Source organism: Pagrus pagrus (genome assembly GCF_965226575.1).
Source record: "Pagrus pagrus genome assembly, chromosome: 7".
NCBI classification, from domain to species: Eukaryota; Metazoa; Chordata; class Actinopteri; order Spariformes; family Sparidae; genus Pagrus; species Pagrus pagrus.
The window spans coordinates 24,959,677-24,974,359 of record NC_140191.1 but is presented as its reverse complement, the minus strand read 5'-3'; the positions used below and the strand labels follow the sequence as shown (position 1 = coordinate 24,974,359).

At 40.7% G+C, this 14,683-nt stretch overlaps 1 long non-coding RNA gene across 1 annotated transcript in view; it reads left to right on the top strand.

Moving 5' to 3' along the window:
• The window catches only part of LOC311260077, a 57,035-nt gene extending 42,594 nt beyond the window's left edge, over nt 1-14,441 (top strand). The window contains exon 4 of the long non-coding RNA XR_014622968.1: nt 12,730-14,441. This is a non-coding gene — a long non-coding RNA (uncharacterized lncRNA). The remainder of the gene's footprint in view (nt 1-12,729) is intronic.
• The last annotated feature ends 242 nt before the right edge of the window (nt 14,442-14,683 follow it).

The following is a 14,683-nucleotide window of genomic DNA, read 5'->3' as shown; positions in this document are numbered from 1 at the left end:
AGAGCAGCACATTTAATCCTAGAGATAAAGCTTTATGATCTGAATCCTGGGTATACATTATGGATAATTATATCAGGATGATGAAAGTTAGAGGTCTGTTAAGGGACATATGTATGTTCATAATTTTGTTTTTGCTGAAAACCTCTGGTTTAATAAACTTCAAGTTCACTTACTTTGAAAAAAAAAATCCAGATCCAGTCATGATCTATAAGTTCTCATATCATTTTGTTTGTTTTAAGGGGAGGCTCAATTTGGTTTTACATTTTCCATAAAGGGCACTCACAAAAGACTAGCGTTTTCACCCATGTCCAGCTTGTTTGTTGGTTTGTTACCAGGATTATACAAAAACTACTGAACGGATTTCCATGAAACTTGGATGGAGGATGTGTGTTGGCCCAGAATAGACCCCATTAACTTTTCCTGCTGATCCGAAAAAAGGAACAGATCTGGGAATCTTTTAAACTTTCTTTGACATTGTGAGTTAGGTTTTTTTTTTTTTTTTTTAGTTTCTCAAGGAATAATGAATGGATATTGAATAAAGAAAATATGATGAAAAACGGGCATATTGAAATGGCTGGAATGAGTACAATTCTATGCAGTATGGTTATGGTTGTAATTAAGCAGTTATGGGTGCGCTATAATTTATAGTGATGAAGGTCTATTGAGATTGATATTATATTAGGCTTGATTGAATTAAACGGGACTGTTGGGCCATGGCGGAGGTATGCGCTCTACTGAGTGCCATTCTAGTTTTAAAAAGAATGGTCAAAATCAAAGCAGCAGAGATAAAAAAATATTGTGACTTTAATTCACTAGCATGAGTCAAGCCATAAAAAACAGTCAATCTTACATTATCCACAGTGCAACACAATGGTGTCTTTCTTTCCAAGACTCATATCTCCTGTTTGAAAAAAAAAAACGAATCAACTTTCTGTAAAAAAAAAATTAAATTCTCAGGCCTGTGTGGAGATGTCCTTGATGACATCATCAGGTTTTTTTTACTTTGGAAAGCCCCTTCCAAGGCCACAGAAGACATTTCACAACTGTTTTTAAAAGCTGAGTAGGACCACTCATGATGAGTAAACTGAACTACAGGTGTAAAATCAGTGGATTGCCGCTCTTAAAATGTAAACATTTAATTGCGTGTATGAGCAAGCGTGGTCATTGTACTCAGCTCTGGCCTAAAACATAAATTCAGCCTACGTGTTTGCATGTGTTGGTGTGTTTAGTTTTTGTCAGGGTTTACCTCACTGTTATTTATAAATATAAACACACAAGCCATCTCTCCCGCTGCCAGGTCAGCAGTGTAATGTCTAAGTAGAGACAAAGTGAGTAATCATCTATCTGTGTGGGATGTGATTTCCATGAAAGAGGCCGGCAGGGTGGGATGGGAATATCGCCAGTCATGACGACTCCAGATCCATCCTGAGGAACAGGAATTCCCACAAGCTGGATAAACATGCAGTTTGGTGGGGGAATGGGGTGCTTGATAGAGTCTCTCTCATCTTTGAACATGGTCATTGTCAGGATTTAGTCATATCTTACCATAGAAATGCACTATCCTACAGAATGAGTAGGTGTGGGTGCATGTGTCACGTACCATATGTCCATGCAATTGGGTGACAGTGATTTTGCTATAGTTTTGCTTCCTCCTCAACCATGTAATTGTAATTTCAAATGTTTACTTCTCAGATGATTCCTCAGTTTGGCAGCCTATTTTGTTCCTATTAGATTGCATATATTCATAGTGCAAGCTAATGAGTGATAGCTCTCAGATAGCAAGAGAGCTACAGAGAGGCTTGGCGGATGGAGGACTCAGTAAGGAGGGAGGATGGGTGGGACCAGACATTTTACGGCCTCTAGTGTTACTTCAGCTTGTTTTCTTAGAAGGCATGTGTCACTATTTGATGGCTCAGGGAGGACAGGAATAATACAGCAGTGGCTATGAGAGGATAATGTGTAACCGCGGCCGGCCAGAGAATCCTAACTGTGTTTATCTTAATGGTTTCAGACAGAAGCATTGATGGACATGGGGCTAACCTGAACAACCACACATTTGAATTTTATTTTCTTTGTGGATTTTTGTGTGTTTTTGTTTCTCTCATGGGTGTAAGCTTGTGTGTCTGACTATATAATTCTTTCAGCATCAGCTTTTGCCGCAAGCAAACTTCACATCTACACGTCGGCATTTGTGTTTTCACATGTAATTACTGTGAATCAACTCTTTGTGCATGGTTGAAGTCATAAAACAAGAGAGAAAGAACATCGTTATGCTAGTGGGGCACCTCACTAAAACGCTCCAGTGACAGAAAATGAAAAGCTGTAATTCCTCCTGTGAAGTGAAGTCTGACTTGTCGGAGTAAAGCACTTCCTATCCTTTTGTTCGGATCTCAAAGGGAATTATAGGGGAGAGAGTTAGATATGGCTGTTAATAAGAGCGCCGAGCCCTGACCAGATGAACGTCTAAGTGATTTAGACCATGACAGTTGTATTAAACGCATAAAAGCAGATTACTTTAACCTGGATGTTCATATTTTGGACCCACAGAGAACATGGAAAATATGAAGTTTTTTCTTACATTCCATCTCAGAGGTATGCACTTTTGTTTCACAGGCGACTGTGTGTTCAACTGTTGAGCAAACAGCAGAGACTTAATACTTTGAGATAGTCAGATCCCATCAGGATGCACCATTCCCACATGTTTTTTTTTTTTTTCCAAGGTCGTCACTTGATGAAGGAAGCACATTTTTTTGAGGAATTGACGCCATCAGCTCTCATATTGATAAGCAAAGAGGAAGCAAAGTGTTGGGGCTGGCTGTAGTAGAGTAGAGGATGGGTCGAGGAGGGGAGTGCATGGAGATCAATGGGCTAATAAAACAAATCAATGGAATGAAACCACAGAAAAAAGTGAAGTCATTAATTTGCAGAGACAGGATGATCCCACCAACCACATGCATTGATTAGAAATGAGGTCTGTGGAGAACCTTCAGGGGGTATCATATTAGTGGAGGGAAACAATGGCCGAGGTGGGGGGAGGTCGCTTTCCTCCGAGGGTTTGCTGCTGTACTGATGCAGGAGAATAGGTTAACCGGTGGATCAATGGCCTCTTCAGCATAAGTCCGAGAAGACAGCAGCTCTGTGTTTGCTCTGCAGAGCACTGTCAACACAATATCTGCAGGTGTGATGTTTTCTCTTTGCTTATGAGTGCAATCCCATTGATTTTTCCCCCCCGTTTTTCAAACCAAGTGTACTCAAGCATGATTATGATATTGAATACATCATAGAGTACAAAGAGGTCTGCAAATAAGGTCAGAGGTGAGGGCTAATGTTCCATTTTTATCAATATAATTATTGTTAATCATGATTTGTAATCAATAGCATTGGGCTGAGTTATATACACTGAGGCCTACTACAAAGTGGTGCAAGTGTGGCTGTGGAGGCATAATGTGCAGGTTGGAAAATGACTGCTTTAATATGGAAGGTGGAAAAACACCAGCCCATCCTCACCAGGAGAACAAGTGGTCTGTAAGAGCAACTTACATGACCGTATTTTTGTTTGTTTTTAGGTGGTGACGATACAGGCCGTTGTAATTATGACTGGCGCAAAGGAGGAAATCAAGTGGCATAGTATAAAGTCGGTGGATAGATGGGTCAAACACACCCAGATTTTTTCCATCGCTGTTCACGTCCCGTGTCAAACCATAAGTCAATGACTTATTTTAACGTACTTAACTTCCATCATGTACAACAGGTGACATACATACGAAACTTAAGATACGTAACCAACATATTTTATCTTGCACATTTTAACCTGCATATTATGCCTCCACGGAGAGATAAAATACCAAACCGTGATCTTTTCCTGAACCTAACCAAGCAGTTTTTGTATGGTAAAGGTCTGATACATCCAAGTTCCAGTATGCCTGTCGCTGATACTTACTCTAAAGAATCATATGTTGTTTTGCGAGTCATTGGCAATCAACCTATTCAGTCATTCAGGTATGCAGACTTTTTGAAACACACACAAGCAAACACAGACCTCTGTTTGAACCGAGCTGTGTGTCCCTAAAAACATCGTCACCTCTCCTCTCTGTGGTACGCAGGTTTTAACAAATGTACAGTATTATCTCCTTCTTTTTGTTATTAAATTCAATTTTTGCTCCCAAAAGCTGAAAATCTACAAAGTTCACCATCGGTCAGGGTTCATCCGATCTGCAGACACAGCATAGCTTTTCTGCTGCCATTTTGGTCAGGGGGGTGGATGGGGTGGGGGCAAGAAAAGCAGGTGATGTGAGATTGACGACTTAAATACTTCATCAATCAATGCTGCAGCCAATGTGTTGTTTGGTGATTGGTGGAGAATTCAGGCAATCCATCTTTCCTACCGCCAACTGGCATTCAGGATTCTCCTCAGGTTCTCCATGTAATGCCTTTATTTCTTTATTTCCAGGGTTAACCTATGCTGCAGATATTTGTGTGTGTGTGTGTGTCACAGTGTGTGTAAGGGGGGGGGGGGGGGTCCACTCTAACCCTTCACCTGTTATTAGAGTCTGTTAGACATGTATGCTGCAGGAAAATGTGCTACACACAAGTAGACAGTCAATTCACTAACAGGCAAAATAAATCATACCACAGAACTTTGAAGGCATTAGTGTAATTACTGTAATCATATGTAAATGAGATTATAACCAAGAAGACTGGCAGTTTATGTCTGCCATCGCACTATATTTTACTGTCTGTGTTTTGCATAGTTGGTTTTGGCCTGAAATCTGCTGCACTGTTTTACAATAGATACCCAAATATTACAGCCCAGAAGCTACTTTTTGATGCATAAAACTATTTTGTTGCACTGTTACTACAGAGGAACCTTATTGTGCCTGGGAACGAAAGTTTGTACAGGATTTGATTCCTTCCAGCACAACATTGAAGATATATTTTATAATGTAAGGTGGTGGATTAGCGATACACAAATGGGGAAAGAGCCAACCAAGGAGGGTCTTTCACTGCTCTCCACCATGATACTCCTTAACAGCAATCATCCCAACATATCTCAGTAACGTATGACTGTGGAGTTATTACCTCTGCCAAAGGAGGTTATGTTTTCATGTCTGTTTGTTTGTTGGTTGGTTTGTGAGCAGGATTACGCAAAAACAGCTGAATGGATTTCCGCAAAACTTGGATGGAGGACGGGTCTCAGCCCAGAATAGACCCTGTTAGCTTTTGGCACAGATCTGGATTAAGGGTCGGATCCAGGAATTTTGTTCTCACTTTTTTTAACATTGCGACACAGCGCTTTGTTTTGTTTTGTTTTTTATTTTTTTTACACTTTAATTAATTTCTCAGGGAATGATGCATGGATGTTAGGGTTAAGGGTGAGAGTTTAGGCATATTAAGGTGGCAGATATCTATGAGTGAGTACAATTTGATGTGGATCTTAATAAAACTCTCAATCTAACGGGCTTGATTGAATTGATTGCATGGCCGTGGCGGAGGTACTGTATATGCTCTACAGAGTGCCATTCTAGTTCTTTATTTAGAGAAAAGACTGAAAACCATTAAGTGTTGGTCCATCTCTCCATACTTGTGGCACTCAGCCCCAAGCTCATTTGTTCCTGACGACGCAAATCTTTTAAAAGGGGTTACAAAATTATTTTTTTTTTTTAAAATGTTTTTTCCTTTTTTCCAAAAAGAAATTGGCACTGCTGATTCTAGTACATGTACACTGTCTCAAACATGAGGACAGTGTTGTATGTAGACGGACTCAAACTAAACAGAGTGAAAAAACAGTGTGTTTGTTCATCGTAATGAAGGAACATGTCATCCACTATGTGGGACGCTGATATGTTTTTGGACAATAATGAAGTATTATGGCGCAGATGAAGGTTACCTCTAGGATCAATTCATAGTGAGGCTTGGTCTAATCATGGTGTAACAATATGAAAAGAACTGTGCATTTTTTTGCTTCATCGATTAATTTCACCATCTACTGTAGTGACATTCGAAAATAAATATCGGTCAGTGCATCCTACTGCATACATGCCATCGTCTGTGCTGCATTGGTTTTAGATTGGTGGAGATGAAGTCCCTTCAAATAAGGTAAGAGTTGTATCTGTAAATTTGACAGCATATTGGCTTCATTGATTTGGGACTTCTGGGTCTTTCTGACTTTACACTAGACCCATATTTTTCAGGCATACATTAATTACATTTAAAAAAAGCTCAAACTATCATCTACCCCAGTGGCCATCCTATATGTGTCAAAAGACAGCAGTCACTCCGAGAATATGCATTATTTAGCCCACATTAACTAGCAGTGTTTCTTCAAACATTACAATTTCTCTCCATCCTCACTCCTTTCCTCATCTCACCGTCTCCACCTTCATGTGGTTATAGTAATGCTGAAGCCCCTGGGTTTTGCTTAATTAAAATACATCCTTTTTGTGTTCCCCTCGGAGTCCAGCGATAGAATAACTATGCAACGGGGTTAGCCGTATTTAGCTCCTTGAGGAGTTAGCCAATGTTGTGTCAGGCAGCCACTCACAGCTAAATCAACAAAAGCCTGCAAAGAGGGAAGGAGAGAGAGAGAGAGAGAAGCAGTGAGGGAGCGACATTGGAGGAAAAAAAAAAAGGAGGTTGGGGTGAGGGTGGGGGTGGGGTGCGGGTGGGGGATCCCACATCGTGTAAACCCTTAGCTTTTCACACTGAGCGGCGTTTTCATGCTAAGCTCCGAGCTTGAACTGAAATCCTCTCACTTATCCTCAAATCCAAGATGAAATACTGTCAGATGTAGTGTGATCCAGGGAATTTGGTGGGAGACTGACAGGCAGGGCAGAGAGACGTATGAGTGACTGATACTGAGAGGCACGAGTGTGTGTGTGTGTGTGTGTGTGTGTGTATGTGTGTGTGTGTGCTCGTGCATGTGGAGGAGGAGGAGGAGGAGGAGCAGGGAGAGAGTGGAAGATACTGTGAGGGGAGGAGATTGAATACAATGATTTGTCAGAGGCAGAGTCAGTGACTCATGTCGGTTTGATGCCTGGTAACCAAGGACACAGTGGAGATTAAACCACATAAACTATACTGTACTGTCCTTTTGATTTCACATATTACAGTTTGCACAAAAGTGTTGTGAACTTCAAGAATTTTGTGCTTGATTTTAAAAGTATATCAATAATTTCTCTTGCTGAGATCATGTCTGTGTTCGACTGTAGATGGCAACAATTTGCATACTACCACATGTAATTTTGGGAGCTGTGTATGTTCTGGAGTCTGATGTTCTATGTGGGGGTGATATTTGGAGGGTGTGTACGTCCCTCATCTCTGAATAGCTCTAAGGCACAGGCAGGAAATGGAGTCCTGGCATTTTGTTTTGCATCACTGCTCCTCTTTATTAGAGAGGAACAGAATCGGCATAGAATAATAATTGGAAAATTGTAAGCTTGCTTTCATTATAATTAGCGAGATCGCAGGATGCAATAATCCAATTATTTTACTTAAAAGCAAGTTCCCTCATCCCTCTGCAATGTGTTGCAGGATGTGTAACCTCATCCCACATGGACATGCCAGTGAAACTCTGTCTCTCCCACTTCATCCCCCCTCTTACATGTAAACACCAGCATGCTTGAGTGTGCTCAGACAGCTGAACATACACTGACATATGAACACCATTTAGGGCCAGGAGAAACGCACATAAACACACGCGTGCACACACACCTCAACAACATACAAATAATTGAGTAAGATTTGCTGGTACATTAAGTTTAATGTGTTTGACATTCGGCGGGAGGAAATGGTAGGCATGAGGTGGAGTGGCCGCGCCGCGTCTTTCTTCAATCAGGGCACCGCAGGGCTTCATTTTACAACCCCGACGCAAAAAACCTGAGGCCCGTCAAAGCTAATTAGCGCTGTTGCAAATGGATGCAGGTCACGGCTCTCAGCGGATTGGTCCGCAGAGGGGTCACCATAGGTCAAACCTCCAGTATGGAATGATATAAACAATCATCTATGGACCGCAAACCAATCAATCCCTTTTAACACTATCCACTTCCTGGTTGGCTGCTCTCAGAGGTCAGAGGTCAATGTACAAAAAGACATCTGAGCCAGTGGGTTTAGGAGTGGGAGGCACATCCTGCTGATTATCTATTCATTTATGTTTTAGCAATCAATACTCCAGCAAAATATTAAAGGTATTTGAGTAGAGTGTTAAAAAGTCTTTCTTTCTTTCTTTCTTTCTTTCTTTCTTTCTTTCTTGCTGCTTCTGCTTAGTTAATTGTTGCCTCTAAGCTATGTTTTCATTCTAAGCCATGTTCATTTGTTTGTTGGTTTGTTACCAGGATTACACAAAAACTACTGAACCGATTTCCACAAAAGCTGGATGGATGTTGGGGTTTGGCCCAGAATAGACCCCATCACCTTTTTGTGTGGATCTGGATAAAGAGGCAGATCCAGGATTTTTTTTTTCTCACTTCCTTTAACATTGCGCGATAGGGTGTTCATAGGGTGTTTTTTTTTACATTTGTTAATTTCTCAAGGAATAATGCATGGATCTTGATGAAAAAAATCTGCCATATTTAGCTGGCTGGTATCTATGAGTACAATTTTAATTGTAAATTATGGTTGAGCAGCTATGAGTGGTTTAAAATTTAGTGAGATACAGGGCTATCGAGTTTGATTTTGGATTGCTTATTTAATAATTTATCACTTTTTCATTGCTCGCTTCACCTCGCACAAGAAAATGGAAGCTGTATATGCATGAGTTCTTTACCAAAAAGCAATATATGAGAAGAAAAATGTGATTAACTGTGAACATCTTTGTTTGCTGTTTAAATCATACATCAGCGTGTGTTTTCCTGCGCGATGAATAAAATCACTTCAACATCAACATGAAGTTCCGCAATTAGCTGAGCAGAGAGAAAGGACAGAAAGTCTCAGAGAAAGGGGGAGAGGAGGAGGGGAAGGAGAAAGATGGAAACCAACGCTTGAGGAATTGAATTACCCGAGCCTTTTCTCATTATCATTTAGCCGTCTTTTATGGCCCACCAGTAAGAGATGATGTTCCCATGACCCCGCACAATACACAGACATATTATTCAATCCTGCCTCGATGAAATTCCTGCAAATAAAACCTTTGTGCTGGGCAACAGCTAATTATTTGACAGATTGGCCCCCTTCTGGCTCAGGTTACAGTGTGGAGTGGCCATGTTGTAGTCCCCCCCCCCTCCTCATCCACCCTTCCACCATACCCACCCACACCACCAGCACTCACCCACTCTCCCCCAGCCCCAGCGCAAAGAGGGGCCACTTTGAGACAATCCCAGAGGGCCTCATTCTTTTCAGGAGATTATATATTTCAGCCCCCCCCTCCCTCCTTCCTCCTTTCCCCAACCATCTATCCATCCAAAATCAGGGGAGCGTGGTGTGTGTGTGTGTGTGTATGTATGTGTGTGTGTGTGTGTACAGGGGGGTCTGTCTGTCAGTGACAGCAGTCATTTCATAGTTTAAAGGGTGTTCTCAAGCAGAAATATTTAATCTTCCCACGAAAATAAAGTTTGGTCGTGGAGGACTAGTACAGAGAGAGAGAGAGACAGAGAGAGAGAGAGAGACAGAGAGAGAGAGAGAAAGAGGGAAGCCATGTCCAATATGTGTTGTGTTACTCTGTATTTATACGACTTTGAAGAACTACTGTACATATGCATGCAGTGTATTTTTTCATAATACCAAATTAGAGAGCGGGGAACATTAACGGATTAAAGTTTTGGGTGGGCATGCCTTTGGCTTTGATTCAGTCCACTAATAACGAGGGTTTGTCATTAGTGTTCGGACATGGACCACCAAGATAAATGCCAACACATGTTTAAATTATCTAGAGACTAATGGCATTTTCCTTCAGCCCTTTCCCTCCCCATAAAGATCCCTTGTTGACTCGACTATGCGGACATTTTGAGTTATCAGCGCAGGTTTAATCTGTTGTTTACTTTGCAGCCATGGGCATGGCATAACTCAAGAAGGAGTAGGTGTTAAAAGAGGTTAAAAGTAAACAATTAATTCAAATAATGTGAAGGGACTCCACTGGAAAACTATGAAATTCAACTATTTGCGCTTTGAAAGCTTCTGAGTTAGCTGAAATTAAAAGTAAGATTTAAATCTATGGAAATATGATATAAAAATATATAAAACACTGTGATGTTTATGATGTATTTTGATGTTTTAATTCATAAAACTTAGAAAAAGTCTGGTGTATTATCTCTATAATACTGTCCAGATACATTTATATTTAAAATATTGAATACAATTTATGATTGAATAATAATGATGATGATGATAATAATAATAATAATAATAATAATAATAATAATAATAATAATAATAATGATAATAATTTAATCTTTGGCCCTGAATCTGACCTTTAAAGTGCTAAAACTGAAACTAAAACTCACTGATATTTATCATAATACTGGCACCGAGGGCTTGTAAAACCACTGGCCTTTGGCCTACAACCCAAGAGAACTAAAACAAGGAACTGTTGCCACTGTTTGAGGCATTTCTGCTATGAAATGCCAGAGCTGAATATTACTAAATGGGGAATCGATATCATATAATGAAACAAGTCAAAAATGGAAGTTGAATTTTGAGTTACAAGAAAAAGAAGTGTTCTAGACAGTGTTCGCTCTGTGTGGCACATCATATCACAACAGATAGAAGAAAGAGAAACAGAAGCTGTTTCATTTCCCAGCAGACACTCAGCAGTAGGTGTGAAAACCTGATTATATACGGCACAGAATTTGAAACTATTGTTTTTTGTTGTTTTCCGTAAAATCTGCCAGAAATGTTTTAATTCTTAAGCTCAAATATGAGAGCAAATTGCAGTTGTGCTGCTGTATGTGGAATCCTTTTTATTCCATCTTTGTCCTGTTTTAACTAAGTAATGGACTGTCTGATGGCCTCCTGCAGGTTAAGAAAATTCTACCACCCTGTACATGATGCAACATGTAGTGCTGAAGGAAAGATCTTCATTGACTGATTTTTTTATGCCTAAACAACTAAACACACAAACTCTCATCATTTTCATGACTGCATAAACTAAAAAAACAAACTGACCTTAAAAGACAACACAATTTCATACTGTTTTACTTACTTATTACTTGTTTATATTCGGCGGACCCTGCCACCTTTCTAGCTTCAAACAGTGTTACCTCATTAACACTGTAAATATAAAAATTCTGAGTTTGATTTTCTTCTCCAAAACTACGTAGCGCCCCTTTAAACACTTGTTTGGACAAACTTAATCTCCACAGAGCAGAGAGCTAGTTAAGTTAAGAACTAGTAATTCTCCGCCCATTCTCATTCACTCTCTCCGTGTCTACGGCCGTCAAACGCTTGCCGGGCTCCGGTTGCATGTCTGGGATGCTCGACTACTGTGCTCACCTGGCATGAACCCAAGCGAGCGGAGCCTGGAGTATTCATTGCTCAAGCTGGGTGAAGGTCATAGAATCCAGCCCTTCCCTGCTCCGCTCCCCAATGAGCAAACATATGGTCACGGAGCACCTTGAACATGTTTGGGTGACCAGAACTACTTGGCCTGAGCTGCCACAGCAAAAGCGACAGGGGTTTTTAGGCTCACCTTGCAAAAGCAGAACAAAGATAAGGAGGGAGCGTGAGGCCGCCAACCACAGCGATCATCATTCACTAGTTGCTCGCACGTAGGAAATACCCACGACGAGTCACCCAACTGGATGTCGCTGTGAAAAAAGCTGCAGACCTTTTAGCTTCTCTTGTTTCTCCTGATATAAATGTGTGTAATCATAAGGTACAATATCATCACCCCTTTGCTCACACAGCCAAGCCTTGTCTAATCGCTTCCACGTTTTCCTCGGTGTTAGGCTCATTAGTGGGTGACCTAAAGGCATGTAGGAAAAAAAAGACAAGCGAGAGACAAAAAAAAAAAAATCTTTGGATAATGGATGCTTGCTGTTTTGAGACAGTAAAAATAAACAGGTCTGCGGCTTTGATAATGAATCTGCTGTAAACATGAGCCCAGAGTGTGAGTTTATCACAAACGTCCAGCTAATAATCCAGTTTGTGTGTATGCATGTGTGCGAGCATGAGCCTGTGTCATTGCATGTGTGTGTATTTGTCTTTGGGCCGGGTGAGGGTGGAAGGTGGAGGGTGGTGGCGGTGGGGGTGGGGGGTGTTGAAGATGATGACTTAGACTTTGTGAATGGGATGTGAGAGTGTCTCTGGTGTCTGAGTGTCTGGCCCAGGTGGCGACTGGAAGGCCGACTTCATTAGCCTTAAAGAGGAAACAAAGGAAGATGCATCGTAAAAAAGTGCCATCCCTCATCTGCGAGGCCACCGCCTGACACATTAGGAATCTGTATGCTCAATTAACCACTGGCAGGCTCATTTTTCCTCTCCCTCTCTCTCTCTCTCTCACTCACACACACGCACTCTCTCTCTTCGCCTCGCTCTTGATCAAACAGAGCAATCAGGAGCGAAGCAACACTTAATACGCGGCATGTTTGTGAAGCTTGAGTATATTTTTCATCGCGTTCGTGTTTGATCTGCTGAGAGAGGGCGTATGAACTTGAGTAACTTTTCTATGAATATATGTCTATTTTTTTGTGCAGATTTGTCTCTTCCTGATTAACAAAGCAAAGCTTGCTGATTACACTGCTGAATGTTTTCAAAACCCTTTTCTATAAATTCCGCAACTGCATCCATTTTTCGTTACAGGAGGAGGAAGGGGAAAGTCAGACGCCCAGGAGGACAGAAAATCGCATGACAAAAACACATTGATTAGCACGTGAGTTTTATTATTAGAACCTCTCTTGCACCAATATGTGGCAGGTAATTAACGCAGGAATTTCTACATTATAAATGACAAACATGGCAAATTCATGCGAGCATAAAACGTTCAGTTTCCTCGTTTATTATAGGCTGTTTGTAAGATTGCTATACACGCAGTAGTACTTCTGTAAACAGACTGTGACGTGTAAAATCGAGTTCCTTTTGAAGAGGGCTGATATAACGCACCATTAAGCATGTGTGTCATATAAAAACCTCGTCTTTACATAGACCATGATCTCGATCTTCACCTTTCATTGATACAAACACACAAAAATCCAACACACACCTTTCCCACAAGGCACTGTGTGGCAACCTGAGGATCCTTATCTTCCCATGAACCTCCTGTGAAAAATGACAAAGTGCAATAAGGACCTGGCTGAGGTGGGGTTATGGGCGGTGCAAAGGAGGGGGGTCACCGTGATACGCATCAGCCTTTGATTAACGAGGTGAGCTATACGCTCTTTAAAATCACAGGGGTCACGGCTTAGGAGGCCTCCATCCAACACTTCGCCACACTTCACGGGGCCAACTTCTTTTTATTATCGGACACGCCCCTTTTTCTCTCCCCTGTCCCCCCTTCTCTCTCTGCCCCCTCTCCACGCCTCTCTTTTGAGATCTATCAGAGAGATGAAAAATGGCGTGCAGCTGGCCGAGTACTTCCTTCCTCTTGTCGGGGTCAGCAGTTCACTGTGCTGATAGAGACCCTCGCACCTCCATTAGTGAGAGCTCCGCTGCACTCACACAGGTCGCTTTGCTGCATCGCTGGACGCACATCACTCCTACCTGTGTCCGGATATCCTATCATTACATTCCTCCTTCTGCTGCATTAGTCATTGATTGTTTTGGTGATGACTGACAGCTGCATGACCTATGTATTTATCATCATTAAATTATACAATATCACCACAAAGATGTTTAAGTTGCAATTTTTGTCATTTTGTTAAATTGCTTGTAATGTTTGGTACCTTCTTTTCTTTTAATGGGTATTATGGGGTAACACTTAAATAACAATAACTAAGAAATGGTACATTTGTAAATTATTGAACTATTGTAACTACTGTAAAGGTTAATTGGGCGAAACATCAGTGCAACATCATAATGGCAAGACAAATAATGATAATAATCATTTATAAACTTCAATGGTAACTTGCAACAATAAACAATCTAGAGTGACAGTCTGTAGAATGCATACCTCTGCCAAGGCCCGACAATCCCCTTTATCTGGATTAAAATGTACTCACTCAGAGATACCAGCCATGTAATACACCATTTTTCTTCAACATCCATGCATTATTCCCTGAAAAATTATCGAAAATGCCAAAAAACTAAACACCCTATCTCTCAATTTTAAAGAAAGTGAGAACATAATTTCTGGATCCATTCACCAAAAGTGAATGGGGTCTATTCTGGGTTGAGACACATGCTCCATCAAAGTTTTATGGAAACACCTACAATAGTTTTTGGTTAATCCTGGTAACAAACCAACTTTTCAACCTACAAGGGCTAAAACTTACCCTCCTTGACTGAGGTAAAGCATTTCATCTTTTGTCAACAGTCAAAATAACTATAACTATTAAGTTTAATTACAAATACACTATAAATTTAACATTTATTAATGATGGTTGTGTTGCCCAATATGGTTATATACCTTGTACAAAAAGCATGTCTACCCACGCAAGTTTTAGCTCAGACAATATTCAAAAATCCCAACATTTTGAACATGCTCATGACTTCTCAATAAAATGAACACGTGAAGATTACTAATTATTGCATGTGTCTTTATATTGAATTCTTGGGGGGTTTATAAGGGAATATTTAGAGTTTGGGGGCTGTTAGCATC